Source organism: Chiloscyllium plagiosum, unplaced genomic scaffold, assembly GCF_037043375.1.
Source record: "Chiloscyllium plagiosum isolate Xiang-an unplaced genomic scaffold, Cpla_swu_hap1 HiC_scaffold_10, whole genome shotgun sequence".
NCBI classification, from domain to species: Eukaryota; Metazoa; Chordata; class Chondrichthyes; order Orectolobiformes; family Hemiscylliidae; genus Chiloscyllium; species Chiloscyllium plagiosum.
The window spans coordinates 56,210,989-56,226,657 of record NW_028270148.1 but is presented as its reverse complement, the minus strand read 5'-3'; positions in this window follow the sequence as shown (position 1 = coordinate 56,226,657).

Genomic DNA, 15,669 nt, shown 5'->3' with positions numbered 1-15,669 from the left:
TGAGGATGGAGGAAGTTCACCATTGCTAAAGGCTCACTAGCAACAACATAAAAACAAAGAATTACATTTCCCAGTTACCAAGATGACTAATTAAATACCTTAATTATATTAGGTTATTGAACAAAACAATCTATGAACCAGACTTCTTGATTGACACAATAATGGATTCCATCCAATTCTGATAGATAAAGCAGAAGCTTCCCAAAGCCAGGCATTGTTCAAAAACCAGCATGCAGGGTCTTCAACAAAGCAATCAGTTATCATCTACTGTCTAGGAAGCCATTCTTTAAAAATCTCCAAAGTTCTCAATGAACTTTCAATTCTTAACAAGAAATTACCCCAATTATGTCCACTCCACAATCCTTCAAAACAGGCTGAAAGCATTCTGTGCAAGAAGAATACTGTCCATCAAATTAGTAAAGACAGAAAAAGAGGTGATTGTGGTCTGCACTCTCAAAATGAAGTAGAACCCTATGAAAGAGAAGACCCTATTAATGTTTTAATGCCCCCTTTCCAAATATGGCCTTTCCTGATTGCATTTGTATTCAGGAAATAGAGATTTGCATGTGACCAATAGCCAATAGTCCTTAAAGGGTCAGTTGGGGATTACTGCAAAAAATAAGTTTATTAAAGAAACATACTTCAACGTGGAGCTAGGAGGTGCAATGTGGAAGACTGTTGCCCAGTTATCCCACTCGTGCTTCCCCACCTCACAATTATCTTCCTCCTCTCTTGAACAAATCGCCCCAAATCCCAGCCACTGCCAGAATTAATCATCTTCACCCTTCCTGATCACCACTAGCATCCTACCTCAGCCACCCTAATTCCAAAGCTAATTCATTAGGGAGTTGGCTGGGATGCAGATCACACATTTACAGTCTTCTGGTCTCATCCATGAAGCAAAAGATTCAAAACTGGAATGTCACTGATTTGTACAGTGATTGCCTCTGTGCTCACTTTGCACTGGCATGTTCCTTTCACAGGTTACAGTTTATCAATTGAATCAACTTAAAATCCAGAATAATATAACTGCTAAGGAAATGTTAGTGTAGGTAAGCTTATGTTACTTCAATTAACATTCATGGATGGGAAGATTCAAGATGGCGGCGACCCAGCAAGTCTGAGTCTGTAGTACTCTGCCCAAGACTCAGGCAAAGTGGGGTACCTGCTTCCACCACACCCTCTAAACCATTTAAAATAAGACTTACCCAGCATATTTAGTCACTTTGCACCAAACTCGAATAGTTTGGTGCTGTGCTTAAAATGACTAAAGGAAAAAATGCCCGCAGCTCGCAATAGGCGGGGACCCCTCCCCCACCCCTCTCCAGCAGCAGTGGAGACGTCCGCGGCCGCCTCGGGGCATTTGCCTGCGGAGGTAAGCCTGGCCTCCGTGATTAACAAGCTGCAGGAGAAGATCGATGCCTTTATTGAAGAATCCAGGAGCAGGTGGGAGTCACTCTCGGTTGTGCTGTAAAAGCACGACCGAGAAATTGAAAAACTTGAAGATTGCGTTGGAGGGACGGAGCTAAAGGCCGTGACCTTGGAGACTGCTGCTGAATCGGCCGTGTGCCGGGTCCAGGCTCTCAAACAGCGAGTACGGACCTTGGAGGAGCACATCGACGACCTCGATAATCAGAGTCATCGAAAAAATATTCGGTTGCTGGGCCTTCCCGAACGCAAAGAGGAAGGCCAGCTGGCAGTTTTTTTGGAGCAATGGCTCCCTGAAATATTAAAGCTGGAGTCCAGATCAGGCCAGGTGTGGGTAGAGTGGGCCCACCGGATTGCTATACGCAGGCCCGGGTCAGACCAGCGCCCCCGCCCGGTCCTGTTCCGGCTCCAATGCTAGAGAGAGAAACAGATGCTCCTGGAAGCCTCTAGAATCTTGGGGAAGGATCCCCAGGCCATGGTGTATGCTATTCCAAGATTTTTCTCCAGACGTGGTCCACAAAAGGAGGGCATTTGATGAGGCGAAGAAGCACCTGAGAGATTTAAACATCCAATATTCCTTGCATTACCCAGCAATGCTGCGCTTCAGCCATGAAGGATCCGTTTATAAGTTTGGATCACCGGAGAAGGCTAAAGAATTTTTGGACTCTCTTAAATAGACTGTAAGAATTAAACCGTATGGCTAATGATGCTATTTTGCTCCCCCCCCCCCCCACAACCGGTTTACCTTTTCTTTCTCCTTTCACCCCCGTTATTGTTTAATATTGTCTCCGGGAGCAGGGAGGGGGCTTATTTATTTGTTATCCACTATGTGATTCTCCTTTTCTTTTACAGGCCGGGTGGTTTAGTTGATTCGTTTGGGGGAGGGGGGGGGGAGGGGGGGGGCTGGCATTTGCTCTGTCCTACCTCAATTTGTTTTTACAGCGGGGTTTTTTTTCTACTTCTGTTATTATACTTAGTTATCTATTACTTGCTGGGATTGTAACTTTATAGTTTTATATGTTTATACTTTGTATTATCTTTACTAAACGTATTCAAGTGTTGGTGGGGGTGGGGGGTGAGGCACTCACATTTAACTTTGATTTTATACTACACTCGAATTTATTTACTCTATTATGTGATGCCTGGGTCGAGGGCAGGGCGCTGGTTGGGAAAGGATACAGTGGGTTTATTGACATATAGTGATGCCACCGGGACAAAGGGGGAAAATCTCCTTTTAAATGTGTTTTATATTTTTCTTATTTAGAAATAGTTTTTAACTATATTGGCGTTAATGTATTAAAGAACTTCTACTTTTGTGAATTTTCTACGGTCTGTGCTCGGGGTGTTTTGGGTGGGGTTCCTTCTCCTGGGGGGGGGGGTTTCAGACTTGCCTGGACGATCATGGTTAGTCATTCAATTAGGTGGTGCACCTCGAATGTCAAGGAGCGTAATTCACCAATCAAAAGGAAGAAAATACTATCAAACCTCAAAAAAGAAAGGATTGATATAGCTCTCTTACAGGATACACACTTACTGGATAAAGAACACTTAAAATTACAACAAGGCGGATTCGATCAGGCCTTCTTTTCATCTTTTAGTTCTAAAAGAAAGGGAGTAGTCATTCTCATTCAGAAGAACCTTCCTTTCAAAATCTTTGGTCAGATAAAAGATGAATCTAGACAGTACTTACTGATCAAAGCCCTCATAAATGGAGAGGAGTATAGAATTTTGAACCTTTATTGTTCTCTGGCACACCCCTTCAAATTTATAACGGAAGCGTTCTCCAGACTGATGCCTTTTGGGTCTGGTCACACAATTATAGGAGGAGATTTTAATTGTACTATGGACCGAGAGATAGACAGGATACCCAAGAGTACTGCAGGTATATCTCTTAGATCCAGACAATTGGCGGATTTGAATAAGGAGCTAGGGTTAGTAGATGTGTGGAGATGCCTTCATCCGCAGGGCAGAGACTTTACTTTCTACTCTAACCACATAAGTGTCATACTAGAATTTATATGTTTTTTGCTCCCTCCTCGACCTTTTTAAACTCCATATTGTCCTGCAAAATAGGTAATATAATAATCTCTGATTATGCTGCAGTATATATGGAAGTTAAGGCTAGGGACGATGAGACAAGCCCCACCGACATTGGTGTATGGATTCCTTCTTAATGAAGGATAGTTAATTTGTAAAATATTTCTCTCGAGAATTTAAAACCTTTTTGGAAATTAACTCAGGCACAGCTAGTAACCCATCAGTGATGTGGGAGACCATTAAGGCTTATGCGTGAGGTCTCATTATTTCATACTTGGCGACACAGAAAAAACAAAAGAGAGAACAACAGCATCTACTCGAGACTCGCTTGAAGGCAGCTGAGATAATGTATGTTGATAGGCCCGCTATTGCTAAGTTACAAAGGATTACAGCCCTCAGGACAGTCTTGAATACCACACTTACCCAAACAGCAAAGAGGGAAATATTATTTGCAAAGCTAAGACTATATGAATACGGCTATAAGCCTGGTAGATACCTATCATATCTCGCAAGAAGAAAAAAGGCCCCTCAAGCTATCACGTCCATTAGGGAAAGTGCTGGTACTTTGACTCAAGACCGCAAAAGGATCAATACAGCCTTCAGAAAGTTTTATTCTGATCTGTATAAATCACAGGATTGTGAAGACAGAGCTAAGAAGATGGAATCCTTTTTTAAAAGACTGGCCTTTCAGGACTTAACTCCAGAACAGGTGTCGATCCTGAATGCTCCCCTGACAACCCAGGAAGTACTTGACGCAATCAAGCAGCTTCAGAGCAGTAAAGCACCTGGCTCAGATGGATTCCAGGCTGATTCTACAAAGAGTTTATAGGGGTACTGGCTGGTTCACCTATGGACATGTATAATTATTCATATAGTCAGGGCTGCTTCCCGCCTTCGATGAGAGAAGCAAATATTTCTCTCATCCTTAAAAAAGGAAAGGCCCCAGAAGATTGCACATCATACAGGCCAATATCTTTGCTAAATGTAGATTTTAAAATTCTTTCTAAAACATTAGCATTAAGGTTGGAGAGGGTTTTACCATACATCATAAAAGAGGATCAGATGGGGTTTATCAAGGGCAGTAGATCATCTATTAATATTAGAAGGGTTTTAAATGTGATGCAAGTCTGTCATCAGCAAAGAATACCGGGAATTGTAGTCTCTTTAAATGCAGAAAAGGCATTCGATCGGGTTGAATGGTCATATCTGTTTTACATACTGGAAAAGTTCGATGTCGGAGAGGTCTTTGCCTCATGGGTCTCAATATTGTACAATGATCACAAAGCAGCCTTGATTACTAATGGTTTAGGCTTGGATAGCTTCAGTGTGGGTAGGGGCTGTTGTCAGGGATGTCCTCTCTCACCGTTATTATTCACGCTCATAATTGAACCACCAGCGGAAGCTATACGGGCCGATTCTAATATAATGGCTCTGAGGTTTGGTTCAGGTAAACATAAAATTACCCTTTACGCAGACAATGTTCTCCTTTTTCTTAGTAATCCTTTGATATCCGTGCCCTGCTTGATCCAAGTAATCAATTTATTCAGTGCGTTCTCAGGTTACAAAATCAATTTCACAAAATCGGAGGCCATGCCGATGGGTGGCTTCGCTAGTATGTCCAATTTATCGGACGGGTCTTGCTTTCCCTTTCAGTGGTCTCTGGAGGGTTTTTTATATTTAGGGATTTTTATCACCACAGTTTTTGGTCAGCTGTACAAAGCCAATTTTGTGCACCTATTAGAGAGGATAAGGCAGGACCTTTAATGCTGGGGGTGTCTCCCGATATCTTGGTTAGACAGACTAGCTCTAATTAAAATGAATACTTTCCGTCATCTCCTATACCCTATGAGTATGCTCTCTGTGATGTTGCCAAGGCTGGCATTGCATAAAGTATACGTTTGCTGAAAATGTGTTGCTGGAAAAGCGCAGCAGGTCAGGCAGCATCTAAGGAGCAGGAGAATCGACGTTTTGGGCATGAGCCCTTCCTCAGGAATGGAGAACATCGTCATTGATTCCTGAAGAAGGGCTCATGCCCAAAACGTCGATTCTCCTGCTCCTTGGATGCTGCCTGACCTGCTGCGCTTTTCCAGCAACACATTTTCAGCTCTGATCTCCAGCATCTGCAGTCCTCACTTTCTCCTAAAGTATACAGTTGGCTTGGTTCTTTCATTTGGAATCATAGACGGCCCCTTCTTAAATTAAAGAAGCTGCAGCTTCCACAAGCAAGGGGAAGACTGGATTTTCCAGACTTTAGGAAGAATCAGCTGAGTTCTCTATTAAACTACGTAGCCGACTGGGGTCTCGTGTGACCTGCAATCAATCCGACTGGACCTCGAGGCTTCTCAGGCAAAGAGTCCCCTCATCAATCTCTGTTTTTAGATAAGACAAAAGTCATTATGGACCATTGTAAAAACCCTATTGTACTAACTACAATTAAAGCTTGAAATATAATGCGGCAAGACGAGGGCAATTCACAAAAAAACACTCCTTATACTCCTATAGTGGGAGCATGGGATTTTCAACTGGGGCACACAGACTCTACATTTAAAACCTGGAGGTCCAGAGGTATTTCTTGCTTAGGGGATCTGTTCGATGGGGAGGTTATGATGTCTTTTGAATAGCTGCACCAGAAATGTGGACTGCTAATGGAGACCTTTTTCAATATTTCCAACTTAGAGATTATGTGCAGAAGAAGAGCACATTATTAGATAGCTCTTATAAATCGGATAGGGAAAGAAGAGTGTTATGGCCAGTGGGTCCACCCTCGGTCAGCACTCTCTGTCACTCATTACAGAACAAAGTTTCGAAAGACATGAAACAATTGTTTAAAACATGGAATCAGGAATTGGGGTTGGAAATCCCTTCAGAAATGTGGGATGACATCTGGGAAAATGCCAGAAAGATCTTCATTTGTAATAGAACCCAAGCTATTCAACTAAAGATATTCCATAGGACTCATATAGCACCGGAACGTCTGGCAAATTTCGGGCAGGAACATCTCCAATGTGTCCTAAATGTAAAATAGAAATGGGCACTCTCACACACTGCTTATGGACATGTCATAAGATATGTAAATACTGAACCAGAGTAGCAAATGCACTGACAGAAATCTTGGGAGCGGAAATTGGAGTAGATCCAGTATCTCTTCTCCTGGGCTTTTCGAACCTGCCCTCCCTGGATGTGCATGGGAGGAAATTATTTTCCATTCTCTCCTTTTGTGCAAGGAAAAATATCTTAGTAAATTGGGCAGCTGAGGGCCCTCCAGGACTTTCAAATTGGCACAGGTTAATCATGGAATGTATTCCCCTTGACTACCTTATAATTATGGTGCACCAAAAAACTGAATTATTCTATAAAATATGGCAGCCCTTCCTGAACTATATAGATACAGATATTTCAGCCATATTGTCAAGGGCTTTTATCTAGTTGTGGTGGTGGTTCTGGCTGGCCCAGGGTTGGGGTGGGGTGGGGGGGGGGGCGGCGGAGAGGAATCCCATATGAATACGGGTTTTATTATGACTTCATGTTAATTAATTCTGAGCATGTACTTCATTATTTAATTACTATGTTTTTTTTTGGAGTAATGTAAGATATTCTATTATATGCTTTGGTTATTTGTAGGTTAGATTAGTTCTTAGTTGAGTGTTTTTATTATCTTTGTTTGTGTTTGTTGTGTTTTGGTTATTATTTATTTAATATTTAATGGCATATTAGTGTTTATATTTGTTTATTTTCAAAGTTTGTAAAAAAATGTCAAAAAAATTTCCTGGTCAGGCCAAAATTTATTGCTTGTTTCTAACTGCGCTTGAGAAGGTGATGGTGAGCTGCCTTCTTGAATCACTGCAATCCATGGTTGGTCGGTTGCTGTTAAGTTCTAGAATTTTGACCCATTGAAAATGAAGGAATGGCGATATGGTTCCAAGTCAGGATGGTGATTGGCTTGTAGGCAAACCTGCAGCGGTGTCTTCCATGCAAATGCTGACATTGTCCTTTAAGTTGGTAGTGATTGCAGGATTGGACAATGCTGTCAAAGGAGCTGTGGAGAGGTGCTACAGTGCATCTTGTAGATAGTACAAACTGCTGCCATTACGTGAACGTTAAAGGTGAGATGTCAAATAGTGGGCTATTTTGCCTTGACTGTTGTCAAGCATCCTGTGTATTGTTCGAGATGCACTCATCCAAGATAGTGAAGAGTATTTCACGTACTCTTGAATTGTGCCTTGTGCAAGTTCTGTGGACAAAATTATGGAAGCCATGAGGTGAGTTATTAATGGCGGAACTCCTAGCTTCTGACCTGCCCTTGTAGCCACAGTATTTACTTGGTTGGTCCAGTTCAATTTGTGCTCAATGGTAACTCCTGAGATGCTGATAGTGGGGGAATTAATGAAGGTAATACTGCTACATATCAAGAGAAAGAGTTTGGATTCTCTTTGGTTGGAAGCGACCTTTATCTGATATTAGTGGGACACAAATGTTACTTGTCACGTATCTGCTCAAGCCTGGATGTTGTTTTGTTGCATATGGACACAGACTGATTCAATATCTGAGGTGGTGTGAATGGTGCTGAATATCATACAAAGTGAACATCCCCACTTTTGACTTTATGATGGAAGGAAGGCCATCGATGAAGCAACTAAAGATAGTTAGGCTGAGGACTTTCCCTGAAGTTCTGCTGCAGTGATGTCTAGGAACTGAGATGATTGACAACTTCAACCATCTTCCATTATGTTAGGTTTGACTCCAACTAGCATTGAGTTTTATCCTGAATGCTATTAACTCTAGTCTTTGATGCTAGATTTGGTCAAATGCTGCCTTGATACCAAGGACAATCACAGGGCATCACTTTTGTCCATGCTTGGACTAAGATTGTAATGAGGTCTGAAGCTGTGTGGCCCTGATGGAATCCAAGTTAAACATCAGAGAGCAGATAATTTCTTTCGAAGTGTCACTGAGAGGACTATCAATGACCCCAGCCATCACTTTGCTTATGCTCGAGTTTACTGACTGGGCAGCAATTGATTGAGAGGATTTACCTTACTATTTGTAATAGGTCATAACTTGGCAATTATCCACATTACAAGATAAATGCCAATATTGTAATTGTACTGGATTAGTTTGGCCAGGATTCAATGAATTTTGGAGCACAAGACTATTGCTGGACTGCTTCTGCCTGAAATGTCGATTCTCCTGCTCCTTGGATGCTGCCTGACTGGCTGTGCTTTTACAGCACCACACACTCAACTCTGATCTCCAGCATCTGCAATCCTCACTTTCCCATAGTTGATTTTAACCTTACTGTGAAGCCTCTTCCAAGGATACCCACCTTGAAGAAGTTCTCCTCCTCTGTCTACAAGGATCTCAGTGAATCTCTCTCTCACTGCACCACAGGTCGTCTCCACAGCCCTGAAACTCTTCAGCCACATCCTGAAGCAGACTCAGTACCACAGCCACACCTCCTTCCTCAGGGCCTGTCTACAGAAGCAACTGATCCCATAGGGACTCCGGACTACATTCAGACCATTACAATTTAAACCTGAACAGGACAACCAATACCTACAACAAATCCAAAGCCTCCAGAAATGTTTCTCCTTTAGGATACTCCGCACTACATTTGCAGCCATGCGGCACCACCTACTTTCTCTACAGGCAGCCTTGACTCAGCTCAGGGCCACACTCTCCCAGACCTGCAAAGGACCTCAGTTTTTATATATTTAGGGTTTATGCCCGAAACATTAATTCTCCTACTCCTTGGATGCTGCCTGACCTACTATGCTTTTCCAGCACCACACTCTTCGACTCTGATCACCAGCATTTGCAGTCCTCACTTTCTCCTATTGCTGGACTGTTGTCAAAGCCCATTGCTTTTGCAGTATCCAGTGAATTCAGCTGTTCTTGATATCACATGAAATGAATTGGTTATGCTGAAGACTGAAAACTCTGAGACTGGAAAGGTCAGGAGAAGGCTGAGATGGATCATCCATTTGGCAAATGCATCAGTGTTGTGTTTTGCACAGATATGCAGGGCTATCGATCATAAAGGACGCATATTTTTGAGGAATTTTCTCAAAAGTTAGTTGTCTAATTCTTCACCATCATGCATGGTTGGATGTGGTAGAACTGCAGAGTTTAGATCTGATCCATTGGTTTGTCGGATTACATAGCTCTGTCACTTGCTGATTATGTGTTTGGCACATAGCCAGTCTGTTTTTTGCTCCGCTAGGCTTATTTTAAAATACGTCTTGCACTGCTCCTGGCATGTCATCCTGCACCCTCCATTGAACCAGGGTTGATCTCATGGCCTGATGGTAATGGCCGAGTGTGAGATATGCTAGGTCATGAGGTTACAACTTGTTGTTAAATACGATAGGCCATTTTGTGTCGCAGTGGTAGAGTCCCTGCCCTGGATCAGGAAGGCCTCAGTTCAAGTCCCACCTGCTCCAAACCTGTGTCATAACACCTCTGAGCAGGTTGATTAGGAAAAATAGGTTAATGGAAAAAAAAATGGTGCAACTTTGTTGCTGCAGTTGGCCAAAAGCAGCTCATGGATATCCAGTTTTGAATTGCTTGATTAGTTTGAAATTCATCCCATTCGGCATGGGGTAGTGTCACACAGCACGATTGAGGATATCCTCAATGTGAAGATGGAACTTCATCTCCACGACGAATATGCCATGATCACCTCTACTGATACTATGAAGCTACATCTGTAACAGGTAGACTAGTGAACATGAGGTCAAATTGGTTTTTCTTTGTTCACCTGCTGCAGAACTAATCTAGTAGTCAAGTCCTTTAAGACTTGACCCACTTGGTCAGTAATGGTGTTGCTGAGCCAGTGTTGATAATGGTCTATGAAAGATGGTGATGGCGTCTGGAATATTGTCTGCCATGTGTGATTTCCTTAGTGTGACTCTTAAGTTTGTTCCCTGACCTGTCTATAGCATAATTCTCCCGATTTTGGCACAAACCACCAGATGTTAGTCAGGAGGACTTTAAAGGATTGACAGGGTTGGATTTTCAGTTGTTTTGTTTCTGTCTTGGTCAATTCCATCTGGCCTATCCAATTTCATTCCTTTCTTTAGGCTTTGTGGTTGGTTGATACAATTGAATGGATACTAGGCATTTAAGAGGCATTCAAATAGATGATAGTGATTTTTAGAGCAGTGGTTTTATTGTCACTGTTAGGTTACCCAGAGGGAAAAGCCAATAGTACTTCGAAAGGATGTACAGGTACACCATTTTGAAGTACTCAACAATTCAAATTGGTATGTCCACTTTATACCACCTAAACCACACTTAGCGAGGCAAAGGCCTGATGATACTACCACTGGATGGTTAATCCAGAGAACCACATAATGTTCTGGGGATCCAGGTTTGAATCCCACCCTGGCAGATGGTGGAATTTGAATTCAAGTTTTTTAAAAAACTGGAATTAAGAGTCTAATGATGACCATGAAAGCATTAGAACATAGAACATAGAACATAGAACATAGAACAATACAGCACAGAACAGGCCCTTCGGCCCACGATGTTGTGCCGAACATTTGTCCTAGCTTAAGCACCCATCCATGTACCTATCCAATTGCCACTTAAAGGTTGCCAATGATTCTGACTCTGCCACTCCCACAGGCAGCACATTCCATGCCCCCACCACCCTCTGGGTAAAGAACCTACCTCTGACATCCCCCCTATACCTTCCACCCTTCACCTTAAATTTATGTCCCCTTGTAACACTCTGTTGTACCCGGGGAAAAAGTTTCTGACTGTCTACTCTATCTATTCCTCTGATCATCTTATAAACCTCTATCAAGTCACCCCTCATCCTTCACTGTTCTAATGAGAAAAGGCCTAGCACTCTCAACCTATCCTCGTACGACCTATTCTCCATTCCAGGCAACATCCTGGTAAATCTTCTCTGCACCCTCTCCAAAGCTTCCACATCTTTCCTAAAGTGAGGCGACCAGAACTGCACACAGTACTCCAAATGTGGCCTAACCAAGGTCCAGTACAGCTGCAACATCACTTCACGACACTTGAATTCAATCCCTCTGCTAATGAACGCTAATACACCATAGGCCTTCTTACAAGCTCTATCCACCTGAGTGGCAACTTTCAAAGATCTATGAACATAGACCCCAAGATCCCTCTGCTCCTCCACCTTACTAAGAACCCTACCGTTAACCCTGTATTCCGCATTCTTATTTGTCCTTCCAAAATGGACAACCTCACACTTGACAGGGTTGAACTCCATCTGCCACTCCTCAGCCCAGCTCTGCATCATATCTAAGTCCCTTTGCAGCCGACAACAACCCTCCTCACTATCCACAACTCCACCAATCTTCGTATCATCTGCAAATTCACTGACCCACCCTTCGACTCCCTCTTCCAAGTCATTAATAAAAATTACAAACAGCAGAGGACCCAGAACTGATCCCTGCGGAATTCCACTTGTAACTGGGCTCCAGACTGAATATTTACCATCTACCACCATTCTCTGACTTCGACCGGTTAGCCAGTTTTCTATCCAACTGGCCAAATTTCCCTCTATCCCATGCCTCCTGACTTTCCGCATAAGCCTACCATGGGGAACCTTATCAATACCTTACTAAAATCCATGTACACTACATTCACTGCTCTACCCTCATCCACATGCTTGGTCACCTCCTCAAAGAATTCAATAAGACTTGTAAGGCAAGACCTACCCTTCACAAATCCGTGCTGGCTGTCCCTAATCAAGCAGTGTCTTTCCAGATACTCATAAATCCTATCCCTCAGTACCCTTTCCATTACTTTGCCGACCACTGAAGTAAGACTAACTGGCCTGTAATTCCCAGGGTTATCCCTATTCCCTTTTTTGAACAGGGGCACAACATTTGCCACTCTCCAGTCCTCTGGTACCACCCCCGTTGACAGTGAAGACGAAAAGATCATTGCCAACGGTTCTGCAATTTCCTCTCTTGCTTCCCACATAATCCTAGGATATATCCCGTCAGGCCCAGCGGACTTGTCTATCCTCAAGTTTTTCAAAATGTCCAACACATCTTACTTTCTAACAAGTATCTCTTCTAGCTTACCAGTCCGTTTCACACTCTCCTCTTCAACAATATGGTCCCTCTCATTTGTAAATACTGAAGAAAAGTACTCATTCAAGACCTCTCCTATCTCTTCCGACTCAATACACAGTCTCCCACTACTGTCCTTGATCGGACGTACCCTCGTTCTCGTCATTCTCATTTTTCTCACATACGCATAAAATGCCTTTGGGTTATCCTTGATCCTATCCGCCAAAGATTTTTCATGCCCTCTCTTAGCTCTCCTAATCCCTTTCTTCAGCTCCCTTCTGACTATCCTGTATCCCTCCTGTATCCTGTCTGAACCTTGTTTCCTCAACCTTATGTGAGCCTCCTTCTTCCTCTTTACAAGACATTCAACCTCCCTCATCAACCAAGGTTTCCTCACACGACCATCTCTTTCCTGCCTGACAGGTACATACATATCAAGGACACATCGTATCTGTTCCTTGAAAAAGTTCCACATTTCCATGACCTCCTTCCCTGACATCCTATGCTCCCAACTTATGCTCCTCAGATCCTGTCTTACAGCATCGTATTTACCCTTCCCCCAATTGTAAAACCTACCCTGTTGCACGCACCTATCTCTCTCCATAACCAAGGTGAAAGTCACAGAATTGTGGTCACCATCACCAAAATGTTCACCCACTAACAAGCCCATCACTTGTCCCGGTTCGTTACCAAGTACCAAATCCAATATGGCCTCACCTCTGGTCGGACAATCTACATACTGAGTTAGAAAACCTTCCTGGACATACTGCACAAACACCGCCCCATCCAATCTACTTGATCTAAAGAGCTTCCAATCAATATTTGGGAAGTTGAAATCGCCCATGACGACTACCCTGTGGCTTCTGCACCTTTCCAAAATCTGTTTCCCAATCTGTTTCTCCACATCTCTGCTGCTATTGGGGGGCCTATAGTAAACACCCAACAAGGTGACTGCTCCTTTCCTATTTCTGACTCCAAAGGCAGATCCCCCTCGAACTGCCTTTCTGCAGCCGTTATACCATTGTTGATTGTTGGGAAAAAAAAACTATCTGCTTCACTAATGTTCTTTAGAGAAGGAACTGCCATCCTTGCCCATGTGACTCCAGACCAACAGCAATATGGTTGACTCTTAGCTGCCCTCTGGAGACTCGGAGATGGGCAATAAATTCTGGCCGAGCCACTCATGCCTTCATCCTGTTAATTCAAAAAGGAATCTGGAATAAAGGTTCTAGTAACAACTATGAAATCATTGTTGATTGTCAGGAAAAATCCATCTGGTTCACTAGTATCCTTAGGGAAGGAAACAGCCATCCTTACCTGATTGGCCTATAGGTAACTCCAGACTCATAACAATATGGTTGACTCTTTATTGCCCTCTGGGGCGATTAGGGATGGAAATAAATGTTGGCCTAATCAGTGATGCCATCATCCCATGAATAAGGACAAACTCCTCAGACGTTTGTATCTAAGAAAGATTTCCTCGCAATAATATTGGTGAAATATTTTCTCCTTAATGCCAGCTTGGCAACAAGCAGTGGCAGCAATATGGGTTAGTTTTTGGGAGTACACCTTTGGTTATGACTGCTTTGTTTTTCATTTTCATGGGATGCGTCTTTCAATTTGTGAAATCTCCAGGGCTAACAATTTAGGTTACAAGAGGTAATGAGTTAGCAGCAGTACATAGCTCTTTCTTAATTACAGACTGTGAACAAGATTTGTGTCAACTATTGGACCCTCAAATGTGGGTGTACTATTGAGCTATTTTGATGCATGCCCATCCCATTCCTTATGTGTAATAATGAAGATGTTAGAAAAGACTAACAATGAAAATTTAATATTGCATACAAAGAGCATGATTTGCCATTTGTTTCCTATTCCTTTTTCTCATTTAAAATGCTTATTTATTCCCATATCAGAATTGTCTCCACAAACATTATCCTTCCTTAGAGTCATTGAGCAACACTCACTTATTTAATGTCTTCCTTTACTTAATTGTTAAGATGACAATTGATATTTTGTCAGTAAATACAAGCTCTTCATGGTTTATTGAAGATTTTATCGTGTCAGTTTTTAGGTGTTTGACTAATTACTTTAACTTGTGAATTAACAAAAATATCTTCTATTTCTTCAGCTTTTCTGATTTCTTTTCTGTTTGTTTTACTGTTTGATCAGCTAATTGTTAATGTGAAAAATTCAGGATCATCTCACCTTTAATACTTGTTGTTCATATATGCAAAAATGTAAATCATATGCAAATATCAAGTGTCATTATTGTCAGCCGAATGCAAAGATGGTCACATCAGCCGTAAAAATCCATCCATTGCAGTGACAACAAAAACTAAGCTACCAAACACAGGTTTCAAGCAGCACCAGCCTCCAATTATTTTCTCTTAACCAGCTGCCCAGCAACAGCAGGAGTCTGAACAAAACAAAAGCGACAGATTGACGTTTTATCAAGGTTCGTTATTGCTATGCAACTGATAAAGGTAGACATCCAACGACACTGAAGAATTGTGATTAAAAAAAAGAATTTAAATCCCAAATATTAAGTGATAAACTGGTTATAATCATGACCAGTTAATAACCATTGTAGATTACAGAACAGTAGCAACAGGAAATATAGCTATTAGCAGAGAGATACAGTTGGCAGAAAACCTAACGAGCTGACAGGGGCCATGACAGTAGGCATGAACCAATATTTAAGCACAGATTCCATAGAGGTTATTATAACTTATTTTGTCGATGAAAGAAATGTTGAATGTGCAATCATGTTGCACAAAGAATCAGTAATAGAAATGAGCTGTCATTTTGAATAATTCCATTGATACACCTATTGCTTTTTCTGATTCTGAGACTCAGGCATTAGTTTAACTATTGAGGAATGTGTATGTTCAGGTAGGAGTGCTGACTTTTGGATATAATTCAGATGCATGTGCAAATCCCCTCAGGAGAGGTAGGTTACAAATTTGAATACTTAAACCCAGATTTAATAGTTGAGTTCAAGTTCCACAAGCTGCCATGATGTCTCGAGAGTATTGGCTGGGCTTATGGATTGCTAGCTCACTGGCATTATCTCTGTGTCAGTATCACAATGCTCAGCAGCATTCACAACTTTTGGAGTCCATTGTGTCTTTATGCAGCAAAA